The sequence below is a fragment of the Cavia porcellus genome, unplaced genomic scaffold, assembly GCF_034190915.1.
Source record: "Cavia porcellus strain 051 isolate PalLab524CR breed Dunkin Hartley unplaced genomic scaffold, mCavPor4.1 scaffold_15, whole genome shotgun sequence".
Taxonomy (NCBI): domain Eukaryota; kingdom Metazoa; phylum Chordata; class Mammalia; order Rodentia; family Caviidae; genus Cavia; species Cavia porcellus.
In genome coordinates this window covers 53,277,470-53,300,592 of record NW_026947498.1, presented here as the reverse complement: position 1 = coordinate 53,300,592, position 23,123 = coordinate 53,277,470, and the positions used below count along the sequence as shown (strand labels likewise).

General features: G+C 37.6%; 1 long non-coding RNA gene across 1 annotated transcript in view; it reads left to right on the top strand.

Moving 5' to 3' along the window:
• The first annotated feature begins 20,335 nt into the window (after positions 1 to 20,335).
• LOC134470577 (uncharacterized) overlaps positions 20,336 to 23,123 on the top strand; it is a 36,519-nt gene continuing 33,731 nt past the window's right edge. Inside the window, exon 1 of the long non-coding RNA XR_010039517.1 lies at positions 20,336 to 20,635. This is a non-coding gene — a long non-coding RNA (uncharacterized LOC134470577). The remainder of the gene's footprint in view (positions 20,636 to 23,123) is intronic.

The following is a 23,123-nucleotide window of genomic DNA, read 5'->3' as shown; positions in this document are numbered from 1 at the left end:
CAGCTAGTCTGCCCAGTCCCAGAATGTTCTCTGTTGGAGCCTCCTAATCTATGGAAGGGTCCTCATTCCTCTCACTCACTGCAGGTCAATGCAGAGCTCCCCGCCAGCTCTGTTCTCAATTTGGTTCACTGATTCCTGCTCTCAGAGCTTTCACGTCTCTATCCCTGCTGTGCCGATTCAGATGCAGCAGCAATGGCAGGAAATTCAAGCCGCGGTTCCCAGAGGGGTGGGTTCCAGCTTCGGCACTGAGACTTTAGCTTTTCCAGTCGTAGCACCAGGATTGCATTTCCAGTTGGTTTCTTTAAGCTTAGTTCATTCCTGGGTCGGCAGGGTTTATCTCCCCCTGCTTAGGACTACCCACACCGTACCATTCCTGAAATCTAAGCTGGCTTGAGAGCCTCCGTGCTGCTATTATCTATCTGCCATGTTCTCCTGGGAGTCACGGCCTTTTAAATTGAATTAATTTTATATTAAATCTTGATCTTTCATATTTTTACTTCTTCATATATTCTTTCCTTGTATTGAGTTGTGTGAAGATGTGGTTTGGCAAGATGGTGTTGGAAAGAATGGGGGTTCTTAGACCCATGAGCTGGTAGGCCCCGTACTGTTCTTTCTCCTCTGGAGAATGATTTCCTGTGCTGTCTGTCTGCTCAGCTCAAATGCAGACCCATCTTGCCTCATCTATATCCTGGAATATCTCCCTAAACACTCAGCCTTAACTTGCCTTTTGACAGCCAGCTTTGGTCCTTGCTGCTTCTAGTCTCTGCCATTTCATCTCTCCAGCAGGGATTTCGCCTACTGCTGAGCACATTCAACTATATTGTGTGTCCTTCATATTGTGTGTGGAAACACCTGATTGTGGTCCATGTAACTCAGGAGCTGAGGAAGCCCCTAGAAAGACCGCAGAAGGGTTGGGCCTTCTAGACTACCAGATGCATCACCTCGTCCACTCTAGAAGGACCACTGCCATGCTGATTTGACCACAGCATTGTTACCTCACTGCTTCAGACAGAAAATGGGGTCCAAGCATTCTGATCTGGGCTTGGTCTTCATCTCTTCGGTGTCTCCTGCATTGGATGAAGGGAAGAGCAAGGCAATGTTTGCATCTGTACTTTTTCTCCTCTGACAAACTTCCCAGAGCTGCATTGTGAAACTTACATGCAGGAACCTCCTTCTGGGCCTTCTACCTATCTTTCCCAGGGCAATGAATACAAAATGCTCCTGGGATAAGTTGGGTGGATGGCTAGAACAGAAGCCTGATGATCTCAAATGTTCCTTTTTCTATCACCTATGGCACACACAGTGAATCATCTTCAGCAATTCCTCAGCACATTTTCTCTATGTAATGCATTCCCACTATTTGCCTTAGCTTTCAGCGACTTATAATGCCTCTGAATTAAACATTTTGTCAGAGTGGAAGAAGAGCCCCTTTTAAACTTTGCAAATAAATTACCAAGTTCAATAACTTAAAGAATCTTGTTTTTTTTTTTGTTGTTGTTGTTGTTGTTGTTGGTCAAAGTAATAAAAAAGCTGTAGCTAAATATCATAAAAATTGAAATATTTATAGTAATTTTTAATATAATTGTAATGGGTACTTTTAAATCCATGCTATGTGATCAGAAGTCTAAGAGATCATAAGAATAACTTAAATCATTAATATTGATAGCTTCATTCAGTTTTCTTTCAAATCTCGCCAATATATAGTTTCCTTTCCTTTCCTACTAATAGACCATTTCTATTTTACAGCTTTCCAGTGTTTTTACTATACCTGTGTTCTGAATTGCTGTGTCTGATAGATTTACTACTCAGTTTTCTCTTGGCCCAGGAGGACTGGCATAACCTGGAGGTTGTTATGTGGAATCTCTATCTAGCTCACCCCAACCTGACTGAATCAGAATCTGCAATTTTATCAAATCCCCAGCTGCACATTTAATTATGAGATGCATTGATCAACAACATTGGAGAAAATCTTCTAAAGAAACATCTTTAATTCACTCTGTGCTTTTATAAAATGTTTATAAAAATACAGTGGGCAAGAAGTAAATCATCGCTGTACACTGTGGTTCTTAGATTTTTCAAGTGTGTGCCCATTAAGGGAAAACTCCTAGTTAAAGAACAGACAGATTTTCACTTGGTATAGTGGGGTCTTACCTTGTCCAAATCCCAATAGGTCTTGCAGTAGGTCTCTTTAAGCCAGCTATGCACGGCTGTGGCATAGCTGCTAGTCTGCATGTCTTTAGGCCACCTGTTACAGCAGCTTGCGGTAGAACACTCCCAAACTGTTTCGTCTCCAATTCATTCCTCTCCTACCCCCAGGAAAGGCCCATAGTAATCGAAAGCAACTTAATTACTTGTCAAAAGTAAACCTCTATGAAGAAAAGCAGATGTGTTCTAGGGAAGGGACCTGATTTTACTGTATAGTTCTCTTTCTCTAGAACAGTTAAAACCACAGGAGACAGAGGGTTGGGATGATGGGTTATACAATCTCCTGCAGTCCAACAAGGAGAGGTCTCTACAACCAAAGCAAAAGAGAATTTAAACAAAAGTCTTGTTAATGTAAGCCAGGTCCTGAACTGCTAGAAAAATTGAGGATAATAGTAGCTTTGTTGTCCCTTCGCACCCGCTGTGATTTTCTCCAGTCTCAACCCCCCATGTAGCTTTATCTTCCCCTATTACGCTACCTTTTTAGCATTCCAAGAATACCTTCAACTGCACACCCACTCTTTTCTGCTCAGTAGTATTTTTGTTACTTGGTTAATTTAGTAGCTTGACCAGTTCAGAGACCTGTTCTAAAGCTTCTATCTTTGATGGCAGGAGAGTAGAATCTCTTATAGGCACACTTAATAGAATAGAGTAGAGGTTGAAGGAGAAAAAGGACAAGAAGTCCAAGACTCCAGTATTCCTGGTGATGGACTTAAGTATTTGATCACTAGGTAAGTTCAGCAATTGTATATAGCTGTAGCTATGTAACAACAGCTACATTTAAATGACTACACCCATATTTATTTATTTGTTGAAGATTTTTAAACATATGATTATGATCATTATTGTCATCATCATCATCTCTTTAGGGAACTAAGGCTCTCATAGATTAAAAATTTTCCTAGTATACTATTATATTAGAATTCACAGCCATGGTTGATGCCCAAATCACTACTCTTGCTGTAACAGCCCGATTGCCTTCTGGGCGTCTCAGCAGATGAACACAGCATGAATACAGACATGGCTGGCAACAAAATGTGTGGATATTCAGCCAGGTAGCCATATGGTGGGCATTAGGAAAGTCTGCTTGGAAGGAGCAGAACATCTGCTGTGGGCCTAAAGTTAAGGGGCAGGACTTGAATGCTGACGGTATGGGCAGAAAATAAATAGGGCCCAATGTTAAGAGAACTACAATTCCTTACAGCTATCAAATGTAGGCCCTCAACTGAGATTAAAGAGGTCACCTGGCATTGAGGGGTGAGTCCTAGAAGCCGTTACTAGGCATTAGGGTGTAAGAAAAAACAAGGAAATGGGGAGAAACATATTCCTGTACATTCAGGGTAGGGACTAGTAAATTGCAGTGAATTGTGAAATTGTCTCAAATGAGCATATAATTAGTCCCAGAGACAGGGGTATTTGCATGTGAAGATGAAGATTAAACCAAAGAGGGAACAGATATTTTCTGGAGCTTCCTTTTGTGGTTTTAGTGATTTAAGTGAAAATTATACAGTCAAACTTAGCTGAGTAAAAAAAGGACATTTTGAATCAGGACTCCAAAATGGGACAGAACACTATGTAGAGGTGTTATGCTTCATATACCTAGAACTTGCCTAAAAACATTGCCTAAAATCATTGAATGATGCTGTCACACTTCTGATGATCATGTGAACTGTTGCTGTGTCCTCAGAGTCCTATCTAATATATATTCTGTCCAGCTGTCTGACTTCTACTCTGTTGCTTTATCCCACCTTTCCTGTTCTTTGGGTGGAAAATCCTTTCTGGAGTAGGAATGTTTTGAATAGTACTAGCTATTTAGCACTCTAATCCCTGTTCAGGTAATGACAGCACCACCCCCACACTGTGTGTCACATGATACACAAAAGTGTCCCAACTCATTTCTAACCCTCCAGTGGGGACCTTATCTGTGGCTCTCTAACGTCCCCTTCCTCTAATATGCTGTGCTCTGTCTAGTCACGGGGCTATCACTTTTGCCTTGGACTTTCTGCCAGTATTTTTGTTATTCCTAGTCACTTCTCCTATGGCATCTCTCAGCCCTCTGTTAGAGATTTATCTTATTCTGAATCACTTTCTTTTCTTTGATTTTTTTTTCTTTCCTGTTTTTCTTCCCCTCACTGGAATGAAATAGTGAGAACAGGGCTTTGGACTTCACATTCGCCACTCTGTATATGGGCACATAATGACTTCTTGCTACACAGAAGGTCCTCCTATGAGTTTTTAATTTTACAAATTAAAAAAAATTGAATTTTTGAATGAATAGAGATGGTAATTTGCCAAAATACCATAGAAGATATTTCTGTACTGGCTTAACAAAAATTGGGTTTCATATCAATTCTAAGACTCTACTGTATTGTTTCCTATTGCTTTCAAAACACTTTCTTTTTCTTTTTTTTTTTTTTTTTTGTCTTTTTCCTTTTTATCGGTACCGGGGATCGAACTCACGACTGCCTGCTTGCAAGACAGGCGGTTATGCCGCTGAGCTAAATCCCCAGCCCCACTTTCAAAACATTTGAAGGAGAATGAATTTTGTTCTGTGAGTATCTAATGCTCTATTTATATTTATTTACTTGAGGACAAAAATGACTACTTAACAGTGTAATTAAGGTTTTCTTCTGGAAAACACATTTTAAAAATCAATATTTACTCCATCAAAATAAACTGCCAGACAGAGATTCATAAAAATGGAGTTCAATATTGAATCTACCCTCATCTTTCCAGTCCTTTCAAAATGATTGGAAAGGTAAGGAATCAGTAAAAAGCCCCAAGCAAGATTGTTGATATTGAAAAAGGCAATGAAAAACATCCCAAACTTAAAAGGTTATTTATCTTCAATTTTCACTGCATAGACTCATATATCTGGCATTCTGATGGGCACTGGGAATGGTGGAAAGGGGAAATTTTGGAAATATTTTATCCTGTCAGTAAAGCAAAAGTTAATCTTTCCCTAGAGACTTATAAGGTATAATTGGGAGTACAGTAAGTGTTCAAATTAAGAAAGTATTACATTAAAACAGGAGCTCCTAACAAGAGCCGTACTGGTGTATTGCAACCTGTACTGGTCTATTGCAACCTTTCAGGAACAGGAGTGCACAGAAAGAAATGAGCAGCAGGCAAGTTGTGAAAGTTTCATCTATATTTACAATCATTGCCCACTGTTCACAATGCCACTTGGAGATCTACTTTCTGTCAGATTAGCAGTGACATTAGATTTTCACAGGACAGTGAACCCTACTGTGAAGTGGGCATGAGAGAAATCTAGGGTGTGTGTTCCCCGATAAGAATCTAATGCCTTATGATCTGAGGTGGAGCTGAGGCAGTGATTCTAGTCCTGGGAAAGAGCTGAAAATACAAATTAACACTAGCATAGAGATTTGACTGAACAGAAACCATGATAAACCAATTGCTTACAGCTTCCCTATGAGTGAGACTGTAATAGTGAATGGAATTAAAACCCTATTAGTGAGTGGAAAGTGACAATCAAGCTTCAACTGTGGCAGGCTTTAAGAAAGAATCAGACAGTAAAAAAAAAATAGATACTTGGTTTAGTTCTTGATAGCCAACCTATTATTTTATTTATCATTTCTCTTGGCATATTTTTCCAATGTTGTACACTTGCCTCAATCACCTAAATGCTAACTCTGGTCAAAAATGAGTAAAAAACAAATAGCATTGAAGAATTTCTTTGAAAATTCTCAATGATGAAACTGTGGAAGCCTCTATGACTGCTACATTTAAAAGAAAATACCAAGAGTCCCGCTTAAATTATGAGATCATTTCAACAGTTGATTCATTTTCTAAGTCTGTTTTATATACTATGTGGTTACTAGTTATCCAATGAAACATGAAATTTTCTAACTGCTTTGCCATATGGTGACTAAGTACCCTGTATTAAAGACAAGCTTTTGGAGTTTTTCCAAAAGGAAAAAAAAAAAAAAAAAAAAAAAAAAAAAAAAAAAAAAAAACCATGAACACAAAGAACAGAAGCAATTACTTATGGTCACCACTTCATCATGTGTCTGTACTAAGCGCATCATTGTTAGTGTCTACTGGCATTGCTGAACTAAGAAGAAGCCTTTTACTAATAGTGAAGAGTTGATTTTGTCTGTAATTAAAAACATTTGTCAAGAACTTTTGTGAGAAGCTGTAGTTCCAAAGGTGGCATAAATTCCTCTTTCAGCTAGCACTATAGCTGTATGAATAATGAATAGCAGAGAATATTGACACAAAATTATAAGGACTGATGAGTCACTAGAGTATATAACCCAGGTTTGATGAGTCTATTGATATTGGTAGTAAAGCAACAATGATTGTTTTTATATGGTATATTTTTCAGGATATGTTATGTATGCATTTGTTAACAAGCAACAACACAGCTGTAGAACTATTAATATACTTTGAGTGATTACAAATCAGGAGAACTGAATTGGTCATTTTTATGTTGGCATATGTATGGATGAAGCAGCTGCCATAACCTTCTGGTTTCACTATTTGGGTCAAAGGGATCATTCTGAATGTGAATCTATGTACTGTATCATCCATGGAGAAATATTGGCTAGCTGACAATACTGGCTTGTTGAATAATTTCCCTGAATTCAACAACAACGTATGATTACAATAATCAAACTCATTAAAGTATGTGCCCTCTACCTGTGTCTATTTATGTAGCTCTGTGAGGATATGGTTGCAGAGCATGTGTGTTTTATATGCAGAAGCGAGATGACTTACTAAAACTGTGCCACTGTTTAGATTTTTTGAGTTATGAGAGCCGCTCCTGAGTATTTTTAAAAAAAAAAAATATTCACTACTGGAAAGCATATTTCTGGAAAAGAGAATGGATACCAAAACTTGCTTATTTATGTAAAATATTCACCATGCTCAATGAACTGAATCTTACACCTTATGACAGAATGATGACTGTGTTCAAGTTCGCAGATAAAGTGGATGCATTCAAAACCACACTGGAATTTTAGGGGTGACAAATGAACCCTGGGATTTTTGACATGTTTCAAACTTCAGCAGAAATTTTGCAAAAGAGTAAGCCAAGGCCTTCTTTCTCCAAGTCAGGATATGATCACTTAGCTTTAAGAGTTTGAGGATTAGTTTCCAACCACAAAAGACCCCAAACTGGGAAAGAAAGGTGTCGTGAACTATTTGTTGACCAAGCAAAGTAAATTGACATTGTTCTTGCTAGAAAATGATTAACTTTTTGACATCACAAATTATGGTGGCCTTAAAAGTCTGAGACAACTTCAAATCTCTATATGTTTTAGATAAAAGTCAATGTGAAATATCCTGAAATTGCCACAAAACACTGGAAATCCTGCTTTCCTTTTCAATATTCTATCTTTGTGAACCATAGTTTTCTGCAATGACAGGAAACAAATGAGATTATAGAATAGGCTGGAAATAAGTAACACACTTTGGGTAGCATTGGCTTCCACAACCCCCAAATGGGATCTCTTATTTGCAGGAAAATAAGTTCAGGGCTCTCACTGATTATGTTTTATGATAAACTATATAATTTAATTATATTTTACAATGTAATAAAGATATAAATGAGGTACAATGTACTTGAAGTATTAGGAAACTGTCCCCATCTTGTCTGGAAAAACTGTCTTACACAAAACCAGTCTCCAGTGCCAGAAAGGTTGGAGATGGCTGCAATGAAAGACGCATGGCAACACTCCCTGTCACTTGGAACACAGTTATTCTAACAATCTTGCTACTTTCTGAAGCAGTTCTGGAAGTCCTCTTTTGTGGGTGTCAGTAGTTGTGCTATCACTGTCTAAACGTCCTGAACTGATTTAAAACACTTAACACTCATCATTATTTTGACTTTGGGGAAGATCCAGTAGTTGCATGGTGCTAGATCAAACGAATATGGTTGATGAGGACACACTATCGTGTTTTACAATCTTGCCTTCCTTCTGGATGACCCTTGGCAGCAGGATTCACAGTGTTTTTGATCACACCTCATAAATACACTCATGAAAGATAATTTCCAGGATTGCTTCTGAGAGTGACAAGATCGATGGAATACATGAATTTAAAACAAGAGGGAATATTTTGAGGGAAATTAATGGCAATGTGTCTTATAATGTAACACATTCTTTAACAGTCACCACATATTTTGATTACTGCATGTACTTAGTTTAGAAGCACATAGAACGTCTTATAACAATATTATCCGGAACTAGAGTCTTATTGGTTCAGTGATACCAATGTTTCTAAGCATAATGCAATCTTTTTCCAACTTTAGCCCCAGGGATTCTTTCAGGGTAGATAGCACCAGTTTTCTGAGAAAAGCATGATTGAAGTTACTCTATACTTTTTTGGTGTGTTTTTAGTTTTTATACACAGGGTCCAACGTGACCTGGTTTTAGACTCCTAGAACATCCCCTGCAGCTGTAACAATCCTTCCTGATATGCTTGGGTGCACTTCTAGCTGTCCCAATTTATTGTGATTTGTACCAAGAGGCTGAGACTTGCAAAGACATTTCCCAGAAGTCTTACCAATGAACTTCAGTTAGGTTAGAGAAGTGTTGGGCCCTGGACCACAGCTGAGAGCAGAACGGGAGTGACTGTGGTACCATTCAGGTTTCTCTTTCTCAGTGTCTAACACTGGCTGTTTTTCCCTCTGTGGTTCTAGATCTTTTCAGGTGAGGTCTGACCTCCAGTATCATAAACCATTGTAGTTAACATCATATATGAACTCTTCTAGTCTTTAGCACCCACCCAATTGTTTGCTCAAACACTGGTCTGATGAAAAGGTATTAGGGGAAATTCCCATGAACCGTCAGATGACTTCAAGCAGGTCAGCCTCAATAAGGTGCCTGATTCTCATCCAGTAATATGAATGCCTTAAAGCAAAGACTGATGTTTCCTTAAACAGGCCAATTCTGCCTCAAAACCTGTAACACCAACTCTTACTTTAGGGTCCAATCTGCCTTCTGGTTCTCCAAATTTCAGACTTGGCAACTCCCAAATTTCATGAACTAATTCCTTAAAATTAATATGTCATTTTTTTCTTATTTATTTATTTATTTAGTGCTTGGGATTGAGTCTAGAGCCTCACAATACTGGTCAGGTGCTCTACTTCTGATCTACAATCTCAGACCAAATATCACTTCCTTTTTCATTGTTTTTGGGGGTGGGCAGGGGAGGGAGAAGGTCTTGCTGTGTGACCTTGAACTTATGCTTCCCCTGCCTCAGTGTCCTTTGCAGCTGGTCCTACAGGCACTTGCCTCCTGGTCCAGCTCTCTTCCTTTCCCTCTCCTCCCCGGCCCTCCATCTCCTACCCATCTCTCCCCAGCTCTCCTCCCGCTTCCTGTTTCCCCTCATTTCTCTTCCTCCCTCTCCTCTCCTGTCCTCCCCTTCTTCCTCCTCCTTCCCCTCTTACTATTCTTCTTCCTCCTCCTTCCTTCGTCTCTCTCTCCCTCTCCTCTCCCCTATCTCTTTGACCCATGGTTCTGTTTCTCTGGAGAAAACCAACGAATTATTTCTTCCATTGTCTTTCTAGCCTTATGGTTGATAGTGGTTTTTTCTCCTTGCTGATTTGGAATTGTCTCCTTCTTCCCCCTAAAATCTTTAGGGATCTTAGCCCATTTGTGAGCCAGTTCTTCATGTTCCGTTATCTTTGCAGAAATATAATCACCTTACCCATGGGCAGGTTTCTTTTTTCTTAGCACTTTTCTCTCAAGAGAAAGTAGACTCATTTCTTTAGAAGTATATACAGATAATCTCAAGAAAACCTTAGAAAAAAGATACTGTATTTCTGTGCCATTGTCTGTTCCTGTCTAATTAAGAAATAAAACTTATAAAAGAATACAAAATTATTGGGTGGAGCAATGCCATGGTCAAGCAACCCAATACAGGACTAAGCATATGGAATGAGAGAATTAGGTGACTGAGCTGGTGACCAAGTGTGGAAGCAGGACTGGCTGTGAGGTTCTGTATGAGCTGGTGGGATTAAATGTTTGCAGAGTGCATGTGAACGGGACTCAGTTCATCATGTGTGATAAAAATATGGTCAATATCTAAATTAAAAATGATTAAAGTAAAAGATGCACTGCCACTAGTCTTCCTGAAAGTAACCCCTCTTATTTTGAACATACTTTACATTCTTGTTGTTTTCTGAAGCAGTTTCAGAGTTTCAGAAGTTCTTTCTTGTGAGTGCTATTAGTTGCATTGTCCTGGTTCCTTCAGTGTCCCAAGTCAACTCAAGACATTTACCTTTCACAGTCATTTTGACATTGGAGAAGAGGCAGAAGTAGGGGAGTGTCAGGTCTAGTGAATATGTGAATGAGGACGCACCGTGATGTGTTTGGGTTTGATTTTTGTTTGACGGCATCTGGCAGCAGCACTCACTGTATTATTGATCACATCTTGTAAGTACACTTGTGCAAGAGGACTTCTAGAACTGCTTCGGAAAGTGGCAAGAATGATGAGACGGTTGTGTCTGAAGCAAAGGAAAGGATTTCAAAGTGGGGTTAATGGCAGTGTGGCTTGCACGGTAGTACATTTTTAACCTTTAAACATTCATAATTTTTTTATTTTAAAGTTTTCTTTTTTAAAATTTTCATGGTACATTTTAGATATCTGTAACATTCATCATAAAGAATTTCTCCCTGTACAAGATGCATGTTGCTTCTTTGAAACCACTCCCCTCCCCTTTCTTGGTCCCCTCTTCCCCTGTTTATTCACAAAGCTTTGTTTCTGTTTTATTCTTTCTTTTTCTGTTGTTGTCCCTTCCTTCCCTTTTCCTTTCCCTTTCTTTGTTTCCCTTCCCATTTGAACATTTTCTTCCCACTTTCCAGTATTTATTATACATTTTGGTTCTTATACTTCCACCAGAGAAACAATGCAGTATTTAAACATGTGTGGTCAATGTATTTCACTTAAGAGTAGTCATTGCTTTTTTATTTTTATTTTTATTTTTTTGGCGGGACAGAGATCAAACTCACAACCTCGTGCTTGCTAGGCAGGTGCTTATGCCACTGAGCTAAATCCCCAGCCCTTCATTGTATATTTTGAACACAGCACATTGAAGCTTGTCATTGAACTTGGCAGTATATGTATGTGCTGTTAGGAACTGGGTTTGCATGTTCACATGCACAGAACTGTGACGGAGCATATGTATGGGTTGAGAATTACTGTGTGAGGGAATGGGGTTGGGTGTAAGTACGCGAGTGTACTTGTATGTAATACTGGGGAATCCATCTGAGTCAGTGTCAGTGAATTAGAGAAGGTCACCACTAATTAGTGTGAGTAATGTGAGGGCAAGTGACCGAGAAGTGGCACAAGTGGGGCTGTAGGACAGTGTGATCAGCCGCGAGGGGATTATAGTGTGGGAGTGAGTGTGAATTGCCTGAGTGTGAATAGGAAAGAGTAGGCATGAGAAGAGTAGGTGTGAGAAGGACTAGCTGGGCCTGAAAGTTTGTGTGACTGTGCATGACAGGCATGGAGTGGGAACAGCACTGAGGATGAGCTATGCGCCTGAGGAGGAGTGAGTTCGTGAGAAGAGCAGTTGCCCTTGAGTGAGTTACTGTGGCTGTCAGCTAGTCTAGGAGTATGGGTGGGGCTGGGTGGAACTGAGCAGGACTGGGTGGACATCACTGGCAGACGTGTTCAGAGCAGCAGAGTCTGTGGGCCTGAGCAGGAGTCTGATTGTAGACAATTGTGTGAGTGCAGATGGGGCTGAGTGACTGCAAATGCAAGGGACTGAACGTAAACCATTGTGAGAAAATAGCGGCTTGAGTGTGCATGATTGTGAGGGCAGGTGAATGTGTGCTATTGGGTGTGTAAGTGGGACAGGGTGGGTCTGTCCAGCACCTGCTACCACCAAGAATAGGCAAGGAAATGTCTGAAATCAGTCAGGCACTTCGAGATTAAGAACACAGGAGAGGTAGAATCATAATCAAGGAAGCTGTTAACCAAGGAGACAAAAGAACACAATTACCGAGAAATAATGCAAAGAAGAAATTCAGAATAGGAGGATGTGAGGGATTAAGTTTATCTGTATACATAATACTTTATGTTGCATCAGTTTCTTTGACAACTACTTTAAACTGTTCCACTGTTAGCACTTACATTTATTCATTTGATCAATTAATTTTCAGGTATTGATACATCTGTAATTTTGCTCACTTTAGATGACATACAAGATCTAGAAAAGCCCAGCTCTCTTTGAACATTTCTTTTCTTCTGTTTTGTGATTTTCAAGAGAGTGTTGTCTTTTTAAATAGTACACATAGGAGTAGATTCAGATTTTTGTGGGGCCTGAAGCTTATATAATTTGGGGCTTATCTTTAAGAAAACAATAAATATTAGAACTCCAGTAATTCTAGAGATTGTTCGGCTTTCAGTAAGTGAGAGTCCCAGGGGCTGGGGGTTCATTAGCATCACCCCATGCAGATACATTCAAAGCAGAACAAACCTCTTTAACTTTTAAGTGTTGGAGCCAGAGGTTAACCTTGTTCATTCTGCTTTAATTTGAAATTTGTTCAACCTTTAGAAAAGCTATCTTGCCAAACAACTTATTCAGTGTTAACTAGAGGCATTTATACAAATTTAGACTATTCCTGAGTCCACACAATTTTAAGTACCACAAGAATTCTGTATTGAAAGGGCAGCTTATTCTATAAGGAAGAGCAGGTTTATTTATAAGTTCAGAGGGCAATAAATGTAGAAAGAATTAAGATGTGTCGTTGCAAGAATCACCTCCTATGATGGATAGAATCCTTATGCACTGCAAACATATACTAATAAAAAAAACTTTAAAAAAAGACAAGGGAAAATTCACTATAGAAATCTGTTCCCTTGAGATATTCAAAGGAATGTTCTAGTTTAGATAGAAAAGAACATGAGGAGCTTAGTTCTCAAAGGTGGGTTTCTGCTGTAGGGAGATAGCGACTTGCATTCTCATTGGAGAAAACCAACATTTTCATGGAATAATCAGTGGATATATTATTTAAAAAATAGTTGCGAATGTGATGAAATCCAAAACTAATGAATAAGGGAGGATGAGAGGGTTCAACAAAAAAAAATGTTATATAGAAATAAATGTCAAATAAATACAAATAAAATTTCCAAAAGTGCTACTAAAAATTTCATTTGATAATTAATTTTTGGGATGATGAGAATTCTGTATTTAAGGAATGCTTGATTGTGGCAAAAGAAAGCCTGCTTGGCTCTGGGAAGCATTAAGCTTAGGGGGGAAAATAGTCATCTTTACTACAAGGTCAAGGTCAAAACTTTTAATTTCTGCTATTGGTTCACTATATAATCGAAGATGTCTGGGAAGAAGCCAATAAATTAAAAATACAACTAGAGAGAACTGTTCAGGGAAAATACATAGCACTAGCTGTCCCTGAAAGTGTTCTCTTTTTCTCCTTTTCTCTACAAGTGATAAATAAATCCTTATTACCTCTTTATCAAGGAAGATTACATATTTGCTAGTTAAATGCAGAGGTACATCTTCTGAACATCATAGTACTCAATTATCCTTACATAAAACAACTTTATTTTTGTATTCCATACTGCAAAATGACAAGATGTCTCCTTTGGTGTGCTTGTTTCCTCTGTATGCCCAAACAACCATACATATCAGGAGTAATATTTAAAACTCTGACTTAGATTTTGTTAGACTTTGAATAATGCAGGTGAATAATGTAATGATGTTAATGTTATAATGCAAGAAATAATACTACAAAAGAGGGTCCCCATCCAGGCTGTGTTTTTCATCACTATACATACATACATACACACATACATACATATGAGTGAGTATATATATATATCCACATAATACACATATCTTGGTTTCACCATCATGAATTAGGATAATCATTCATGAAATTTTCCTCTAATACCTCATGGTTAAGACTGAAATCCATGATTGTATAATCCTATTATATCTTGTTTAAGATATGTACATAATTCTAGCTAAGTTAGTCATGAGCAAAGGTAACTATTGCCACTCTCAGGCTGATTGCAAGTCTTACTAAAGCCCTCTGACTTCGGCCAACCTTAAAATGGTGGCCATTCTATCATCCTGAGTTAGAATAAGCAGAGGTGCCTGCTGACTTGTTATGGGCAGATACTATGAGAAAGAAATAAAGCTCTCCTATTTAGGCCATCAAAACTTTAGGGCTATTTGTTGTTGGAACACACCCTAATCTATTCAAACTTAAACTGTTCAGTTAAGGAGAGATAATGATCCTACTCCAAATGCATAAATCTGGTGACTTGGGTTGGGAAAACAAATACCATTTAATATTTGAAGCTCTTCCATCTCTAGAAATCAAGGGCAGTTGCTTTAATTTTTATAATTTCTGTTTTTATGAGCACTCTAAAGAGTTGATTGTACTGTATAATTTTCAAGAAATCAAAGTTCAATAATACACTTGCAAAATTCATTTATGCCTCTAGATATATTTAAGAACCATGCTAAATAGTAAAAACTAGTTTGTATTTCGGTGAGCTATTTCGTACGCAAGGCTAGATTGTCTTAACAGAGCTGAAACTTCAACTAACTATAACTCTGATTTATTATATATATATATATATATATATATATATATATATATATGACATAAACTTGATAGGTATGGGTTTTTTGGGGGTTGCACTGGATATGTTTTATTGGGTACAGAGCTAGACAGCTAACGACTAAGAAACATTGTCAAAGATGCCTAAAAATGCTGAGTTTTTGGCAGAACCCACATGACTTAATTTTCCAGTGTTGCTTTTTTGGAGGCAGAAGCCAAGTGCTACATTGTTTTAGCCAAGTTTCTTGAAACATCAGCCTGTAATTTCTTTCCCTGTTTTCTGACATTATAACTCACTGCCATAAAGTTTTAGTCATCAGTTCCCCAGCAAACCTGCCGTGGTTTCTCATTTATTCCAAATCACTAAGTTCTTCGGATACATTTCACTCTTAAATATTTTTCCTTAAAGCTGCAGAAACTGGCTGTGATGGTTAATTTTGCATCTTCTTGGTCCCAGAGAGCTTATATATTTGGCTAACCATTATTTCTGAGTGTGTCTGTGAGGTTGTTCCCAGATACGATCAACATTTGAATTGGGAGACTGAGTGAAGGAGACTGTCCTCTTCAGTGTGGGTGTCTATTCAGTACAGACGATCTGTTGACAGCCTGAAGAGAATAAAAAGTGAAAAAAAGGAGAATTCTGCTTGCAGAATTGGGCTGGAATATTCATTTCTCCTGTCCTTGCACTGAGACTTACCCCACTGCACTGAGTTTTTAGACCTCTAGGTTAAAACTAGAACTGCAAGCATTTCCTAGGTCTTATGGAAGAATCAGTTCATAACCACATATCCTAATTCTTCAAATTAATTATCTGTATTTCTATCTATCTATCTATCTATCTACCTACCTATCTACCTACCTGCCTGCCTATCATCTATCTATCTAATCAATTTCGCATTCTGTTTTCTGGAGAATCTTAGTAACACTAACCAATCATTTTCCTCTTGAAATTCTTTCTACCTTTATCCCTGACACTATTCTAGTTTGGAGGCTCTGTTTCTCTACAGGAATATTCTTTATATCCTTAGGCTCTGCTTCCTTCCCTTACCATCTAGGCATTGGTTAATGCTATTTCTCACTCTGCAACCTATATGATAATGATTCCAAATTCTTTGTCTCCATCTCTAAACTTAGCCATTGATACAAGAATAAGATACTGAATAAGAAACATGTCAGTAATCACAGGGCTTTCACATATAAGTATTTAATTTCTATTGTTCTGATTGCCCAAATATTTCTGGAATTTATCTTTCCTTCTATATTGTTGTTAAAGCTGCCATATTTCTTGTTTCCTTTTATTCCCAAGTGTTAATGTGGTATGTTCCTAGCCAATTCTCTTTCCTGCTAGTTCAGGTTTCAGTTTATCTTCTATAGGGCTTTCCAGAGACAATGCAGATTACCTTACTCTTTTGAGCAAAATTCATTGGTGGCTCTTCACTGATTTAGGATCATACTCCAAATTCTTTTATATAGCATTTTATGCCCCTTAAAATGATAGGCATCTCACACTTTCACTTGTGGCTTGATACACTGTAGGGTCTTCCTCTTCCACCTTTTTTGTAGAGTGGAGATTAAACCCTATTTCAGGAAAATGTATTGTAAGATCCCTCCCTAAAAAAGAATCAAATATTCCCAAAGAAAAGATACCCAAACTGAGAGTTCTTAAGGAAATTACCTTACGGTAAGTCTGTTTTAGTCCACTTGTGTTGTTCTACTGTAACAAAATCTTCAGATTGGGTAATTTATAAGGAACAGAAATTTATTTTCTCACAGTTCTGGGTTCTGACAAATCCAGGAGCAATGCCTTGCGGGATATCCTTTCTAGTGAGGGCTGCTGTCTCCTTTCAGGATGGAATATTGTTGCTGCCTTCTCCCAGGGAGGAGAAATGCTATGTCTTCACATGATAAGGGGTAAGTGAGTCAAATGGTGTGTGAAATATCTTATCTAAAGTCTTGATTGCAATTATGAAAGAGCACCATCATGGTCCTTGATGGTCCCCTAAAACTATCAGTGTAAACACCAGAAGCTCAGAGAGGATACATTTAAGCATAGCGAAGGCTTCAGTGTCTAAGATCTGCTGTTCAATAACTTTCAGTTAATTTCCTATTGGCTTACTCTTAAATATGAATAGACAGCCATGTATCATGGGTCTTTGAGAGAATTCTCTAACAGCAATAAATAAATAGAATAAAAGCATAAGAAGGCATTTAGAAAATCTATTATTACTGTTCCCTGAGAAACGAGATCGCTTTAGAACAAAGAAGAGAATTCTATTGAAAAGTAACAATGGGAGACAAAGAGCTCTTAAAAATTAAAAATAGAACAGCTGATGAAAACAAATCAATAAAAGAAAAAGGGAGAGATTCTGTTTTGTGTTTCAAATATGCCACTTTTGATTGTGTTTAGCAGCTAATGAATTAAATACCTCATGTAAGAAACCCTCTTTGAAAAATGTCTAAGTATTTCAGACATCACTAAGTCATTTTGCCAGCAAAACAAGTAAGAAAGAGATAATAGGTCAAATAACTATTAAAAATATTATAGTAAATCCACTAAGATAATAAGAAGTGAAATCACTGTTTTTTAGTTAAATAATGGCAGTAAGTTAGGGAAAAACAAAACACTTTATTTCAAAGTGAGAACAATGGAAATACTAACATTTGTGTATGCCAATATACTTAGCAAGCTATTTATGATAATTGAATAGAGCAGTAGGGCAGATATCTTGGATTTTTTCCAGTATCCCACAACAAATCTTTACCAGTGTCTAACTATGTGTTAACTTCTGTGCAAATGATTGAGACAAAAAGATGGGGAAATAAACAACTATTCACTGTACAAGACTACTGATTCAGTCCCCTCCTGAGCCCTACGTTCTGACTTCTGGATACTTTGCTTAAGCATGTAGTTTAACTCTGGAGCCTTTGGATTTGGTTTCTCCAGAAGATAAATCTCCTGCCTTTTAGTGAGGAGTGAATGGTGAGAGTTGGGTGGGCAAGTGATAACCACCAAGCTGTAAGGGTCACAGGAAAAGGTGCACAGAGGGTTTCAGTGAGCACCTCTGGGTTCAGCCATACACCCTTTACTAAGGAGTTCTACTCCACAATATTCTGATGTTCCAAATCTGAGTCTTTCTGGGGTCAGTAAGGCCAACTGACTTGTTTTTCAATGGTAGCTTCTTTTACAGAACACTCAAATTATAATTTCTTTCATATGTCTATCTTTAAAAACTTACTGAACTCTCAACTTTTGTGTTTTTTTTTTTTTTTTGGTCCTATTTGTTTCCTCCTGTGAGTTCTATTGTTTACTTTTTAATTCCTAAATTTTTATTTGGGGGGGACTTCTTGACATTATTTCAAATAAATTTGTTGTCCTGAACAAATTCATTTTAAATTCATAAATTCATTATGCTTTTATTTGTCAGGTTTTTTTGGCATATACATTAGCTATCCATTTCATGGACACCCTGATTCTTTTTCCTCTAAGGCAAGCATCTTCCATTTGTCCTTCCTGGACACTAAAAATGCAATGAAGTATGTTGAGGACAACATCAGGCCCTGCTTCTGTAGAACGCAACCTTCAGGTGGACTGGAAACTAGCTTTTTTTAGGAACTTTAGGGAAAAAAAAAAAAACCTAATTGAAAGTACATCATTCTCCTGTTATAAGTGAGTTTTGCTTTGCATGGTTTGAATTAAACCGTGGTCTGAGTTTTAAACTGCAATGTATTGTGGGTGGTCTGAGGAAGGCTCACGCTGCCCTGCCCTGTCCTTGCTGTACCCTGGTCACCACTTTGCCCAGTGTATGTATGCTGTGTAATCCCTACTTGTTACTCAGCAGTCTCTGTTCTCAGATACACTATTACAGTAAAGGCAGCGCTCATTTATAGTGCTTGGTAAGTGAGTGCTTTCAGGCATGCACTGGGATTCTTGGAACAGATCTCCTGTGGCTGAGGGGGAGCTTCTTTATAACTAACAGTAAAATTATTCTGTACAAGCAGGCTCTTTTCTCTAGAGTTCAAAGAATTATTTTCATGTAAAGATAAAACAATACAAGCTTTAAAATTTTTGAAGTGCCAAATTTCCACTTGACCTTCTTTTTAATGTCTAACTTTACTAAGGAGTTCTTTTTCTCTTTTCTTTCTATACAGATCTAAAAAGCCTCTTTCAATCTCCAGATTTTGTTTTCTATTTTAGTTACTTATCGTCCATGCATGGATCAGTCTACGCTTTTGATGAGAAGAGCAAAACATCTATTCTTCAGTGTAGTCTTTCTTGTCTTACTCCAACCCATTCTTCACGTTGCCACCATAATGACGGTTTAAAACAGGTATAATTATAATCCTACGGCAGACTGCTACCTTGAAATCACCCTTAGCTGGCAAAGGTTAGAAGTGTGTGGATCTTTCGAGGTAAAGACCCCAAAATGTTTTTAGTATTTTGTTGAGGAGGAGAAGTCTAGGTATTTTATCATATCCTTGAAGGCATCTGTGCCATCCCCTACCATTAAAAATTACTCTATATAGGGTTAAACTGATAAATAATCATGAAAATAGCTGATGATCTCAATGCACATACCTACAGAAATTCTTTGCTTTTCTGGGAACGATGTCACTAGAAACCCGAATGGCATCTGTGAGCAATTGCTATTCTCTTCTCTCTACATAAAGAGGGAAAAAGAATAATTGTCATTGAAATGCCTGTCAAAATGAATTACAAATATATTCTTTAGAAAACAGATCGTTAAAATAGACCAGGTATAAATATATTTTGCATATCACAAACATGCCTAAATAAAGGAAAGCTCTGGACGGGCAGATAGCTGTTCTTCAATTACATATGACCAATGTGGCATTTTTGATATAGTAGTCATTCAAATGTGTGGAAATGCCATACCTGCTTGTTTAATTTGGGGTCACTGCTTTTAAATGCAGTCATTGAGTAGAAGAAATTTCTACCCTACTCTGAGTAATCATACTTTGACTTTTTCCTATTTGTGCAATTATAAAGATTTCACCTCATTTAACACTTCTATGTTTATGCATATGAATATTTACTGGGAAATAGGCCTGGGTATTAAAAAAAGTCATTTAGCTTTCTTGACTTCATCAGCTTGTTTGTGGAGAGGCTATATCACTAACACACAAGCTACAAATCAAAGAGATGTGACACCTTTTTATATTATCAGGCAACATAGTGAGGAAAAAAATGAAATGGAGTTTGTGAACTTTATTACTGAAGGTGACAAGTTAATATGTGGGTGATGGTGTGAAGCTCCCAAATGGGATTTGTTACATCCTCAGAACTGAGTAAAATATCTAAAGGGAAAAAGGATCTTCCACGCCATAGACAAACTCATGGGCTGTATTGACAAAGTTAGATTGGAAACTTACAAGTCCGCAGTCATTTGCAGACCATAAAGTGTGTGAATTGGGGCACAGGGAGAGACTGAGTATGCATGATGAATTTTAATGACTTAAAAGTTTCTTGTATTAATTTTAACATAGGAAGGCTAATGAGCTAAGGAAGCTATCAGTCTTTCACACATCTTTTTTTCCCCCTACAAAGGAGAGTGAATGGTTGTTTTGAAAGCATCATAGGGCAGGGAGCCAAAAAAAGAGAATCAAAGGAAAATGATTTTATAGTTGTTGCTATTCCTAAGAATATCTGCATTCTTGCCAGCATTTGTGTTACACAGGAAGATGTGGCTAGAAATTCCTGATCTCTGCACTGAGGGGCTGGTGGTCATTTGGTGAGATGTGCTTATGAATAGGACAGGCCTGTTCCAGGTGGCATCGGTGGGGCTGCTCCAAGTCCTAGAACACTCATAATTCAAGGCTGTGCACTGCTTGTTTTGCACATAAGACAGGTGAGTTATGTTACTTGCTGGGAAGACAGAGGGGAGGAGATGAGTTATCTCAAGTGTTGATTCATTATTATCTCCTTTAGTATTGACATAATGTCAGAAGAAGATCATTGAACTAGAAACCACTAAGTCATTAGATTCAACTTGTCTGTGGGAGACTTGTCTGTACTGCTGTGCTAGATCAGGTAGTGAAAATGAAATCCAAATAAACTATAACCAATTGTCTGAGTAAATGAGCAAACCATTTCTGTTGTGTCCAGATGAATGATTTTTCTATGCTAATTTGGAAGAAATATGCACCCTGTATTCTCCTCTCATATTTTCATAGGAGACTTAGAAACTATTGAAATTCTTTTTGAAAACCAATATTGAAGATCACAATGTTATTTTTAAATGACTATTCTGTTTAAATTTTTTTATTTTACCTTTGTTATGTCACAGATATAAAATATTTTGTTCCTCTTTGGAAATGCTAAAATAAGATTATAGCTGTCCACTTGGTCTAGAATTTTTTTTGGGAGATAGTGCAGTGTTATTCTAAAGTAACGCCGTATATGCTAGATTAAACCATTCATTTTAAAAATAATTTTTCTTAGTAATGAACTTGTACTAACAGGTTTCTATTGTATTAATTAGTGAGCAAGGCAACATTAAAAGGGACATTTAATGGAATTTTGAAAAATATTTGTGTGCCTGTTGTATGTCAAATTCCATGACAGACATGGAGGAGAAAAAGACAAGTACTATAACAACCAAGAAAAGAAGTAAAAATATTTAACAAACAACTTTAACTCAGCAAAAGTATTGCGATAAAGAATTTGGTTCTGTGATTTCAACACTGTAGGTTTCTGATTCTGTTAATCTTATCTGATTTTTTTTTATTTAGTGAAGAAATACTGCCTTTGTACATCATTGGAAATTGCTATTTATCAATTTGTCATTTATTGGGTAGTTTGAGTAGATACTGCCTGACAGACAGTATTGAGGGAAAATAAAACTATTTTTAGCGGAGTCCCCTTTGACTTGCAAACACCTGTGATATTCATAGTTTAGTGCATGATGCAAACTTAGCCACCTATCTATCTGTTCTTTCTTTCTTTTTTTTTTTTTTACTTTTATTAGTATCTGTTTGCAATACATAATGATTGCAATCATAGTAGTGTATTGGCACATGAACATAACACATTTTAATTCCCCCGTCCCCCTCAATCTAATCTTTCATTGAAGGACTAAGCAGTTGATTTCTGTAAGATCTAGTACTAATGGAAGCGCTCCCTGAGATTCATTTTGTTACTCTATTTCTTATTCCTTTTATTACTAAATGAAAATATTTACTGGGTACAAACTGAATTGTCCTCAGGTTTTCAGAAAAGGTATTATGCCTAACCCTTTCATTTGCTCCTTATCCCAAAGGTGAATTTTTCATTGTCAGAGACTTTTTTTTTTTTGTTTGTTTTTTTTTTTTTTTGGTACTGGGGATCAAACTCACGACCTTGCGCTTCTCAGGCAGGCACTTTATGCTGCTGAACTAAGTTCCCAGCCCATGTTGGAGACATTTTAAATTTTATTTTTCCTGTAACATCATGATGTGAAATCTAGCATACTATTATTCTTTGTTCCGAGTGATTTTAGTCTGTTTTGTTTTGTTTGATTTCAACATACATGGAGGTATAGACAGCTATTTTGAAGAGAATGACAGACATTATCATGGCAACCGTAGTTGATCCCTATTGTCTGGTTTTGAAGGCCTATAATGCCTTCATCATTCTGATCAGTTTAATACTATTTTGTTTTGTATGAATTGATTGTGTGTGAAGATATGGACAACTATTTGGAAGAAAACAAGAGACAATATGATAGACAGTGATCATCTCCGGTTGTCTTGCTTTGAAATCTATGTCTCTTACATTGTTATCTTATGATCTGTTTTCTTCTGTTTTGTTATATTTAATTTTACCCTGTTTAAAAATACAATTTAAAAAAAGTTTTACTTTTCAATCACATAGAAATAATCAGTCGTGCACTAAAACTCAAAAAGTTCCTCAGTTTGAGAACTCTGAAGCAAAAGGCAAGAACAGGAGAGTTGGAATGCTGCACACTCTTCTCTAGGTGCTGCACATATATTTTATTTATTTATGTCTTTGGCATTAAGAGCTGGCACTCACGTCCAAAGCTTGCTTGAAGACTTTCTCCACAGTCACTTTCCTAAAATCCACAAGGAAAGTTCTTAGTCTTCGCCAACTTGCCATAACATGTAGTCATTTTGCTCTATTATGGTCTGACAGTACGGGGCCTCTCTTTGGTCCTAGCCTCGGACCCTCCCCGCTTCTCTCTCTGAGCCTGAAGTACCTCATCCTCCTGCCTGACCCGTTAAATGACATTAAGTGGGAAACCCTGGCATATGCTGTCCTCAGGGAAGATAAGATAATATTGACTTAACGGAGGGCACTGTGATGTCAGAGAGAGGCACCACAGTGAAACCTTGGATATG